This window comes from Phaethon lepturus, unplaced genomic scaffold (assembly GCF_000687285.1).
Source record: "Phaethon lepturus isolate BGI_N335 unplaced genomic scaffold, ASM68728v1 scaffold3703, whole genome shotgun sequence".
In the NCBI taxonomy this organism is placed as follows: domain Eukaryota; kingdom Metazoa; phylum Chordata; class Aves; order Phaethontiformes; family Phaethontidae; genus Phaethon; species Phaethon lepturus.
In genome coordinates this window covers 40,788-42,207 of record NW_010529619.1, presented here as the reverse complement: position 1 = coordinate 42,207, position 1,420 = coordinate 40,788, and the positions used below count along the sequence as shown (strand labels likewise).

Here is a 1,420-nt window from a genome sequence, read left to right as displayed (position 1 = left end):
TTCCCTCTTCATCACAAAGTGGTCTGTGCATACTTTTTTCCAAGCAACTGATGAAATGGAAGAAGCAAATATGGTAAATGGGAAGTATAGGAAATATTTATAAAATGGCTAAAAGAGCTAGGGTGTGAACTTACACTGTGTGTGTTAGCTCCTGTATGATAAATGAAAGTTGATTTTTACCACTTTTCATGTGCATTGTAAATTTACATGTCAGTTTGCTTCATGGCAATTTAGTCAGATGACCACAGTTCCCGCTACTGGAAAGCATAGGGATAACTTGTATGAGCATTTTCAAGTAGAAAAATATTAATAATAAAGTATGAGATTATCAAGTGCCTTAAAGTGCATAAGAAACAGAAAATCTTCAGTTGTTCATCTTTCTAATTTTAATGGATACAAAGATCTAACATATGGAAGGATCTCTATCTCCTTTTGGACTCAACTGTATACAGTATATTTGGAGCCATGTTCCATTTAAAGCATATGTAAGAGATAAGCATTTGGGTTTTATGTTGAAACTGAATAAAAATCTGTTTAGTAGCACATAACTTTTTAAGCAGTGAAGTGAGAGTCAAGAATTTCCAGTGTTGTCCCTGTCTGTGCTACACAAAGACACCTCTCTGGGTATCTCACAGAGTGAGGTGGTGGGTTGACCTTGTCTGGCTGCCAGTCACCCAGCTGCTCTCTCAATCCCCCTCATCAACAGGACAGAGGGAGAAAATATGATGAAAAAGCTTGTGGTTGATATAAAGAGAAGGAGATCTCTTACCAGTTACTGTCATGGGCAAAACAGCTTATTTATTGGCAATTAATAACAACATAGGATAGTGAGAGAGAAAAACAAAACCAAAAAGACCTTTCCCTGCTATCTCCTCTTCTTCCCAGGCTTAACTTCACTCCTGACTCTTCTACCTCCCCACCCGAGCACTGCAGGGTCATGAGGAATGGGGGTTGTGGTCAGTTCACAACACTTTGCCTCTCTTTCCTCATGCTCTTTCTCCTCTCCAGTGTGGCTCTTTGCCGTAGGCTGCAGTCCTTCAGGATAAGATTGCTCTAGTGTGGGCTCTCCACAGGCTGCAGTTTCCTTCTGGACATCTCCACCTGCTTCAGTGTGGGGTCCTCCACAGGAAATACGTGCTCCACCACAGTCTCTCACAGGCTGCAGGGGAATCTCTGCTCCAGTGCCTCCTACAGGCTGCAGGGGAATCTCTGCTCCGGTGCCTCCTACCATCCTTCTTCTCTGACCTTGATGTCTGCAGCATCGTTTCTCTCACTTTTTCCCCCTCACTCTTCATATTGTCCTGTGGTGTTTTTACACTTTCTGAAATATGTTTTCCTGTAGGTACAACCACCTTGGCTGATGGGCTCAGCTGTGCCCTGTGGTGGGTCTGTTGGAGCCGACTGGAACTGGCTGGGACAG

General features: G+C 43.2%; 1 protein-coding gene across 1 annotated transcript in view; it reads left to right on the top strand.

Annotated features, from left to right (window-relative positions):
• The window catches only part of LOC104618406 (angiopoietin-1-like), a gene marked incomplete at its 3' end in the record, with an annotated part of 35,969 nt that overhangs the window by 4,697 nt on the left and 29,852 nt on the right, over positions 1 to 1,420 (top strand). The window lies entirely within an intron of this gene.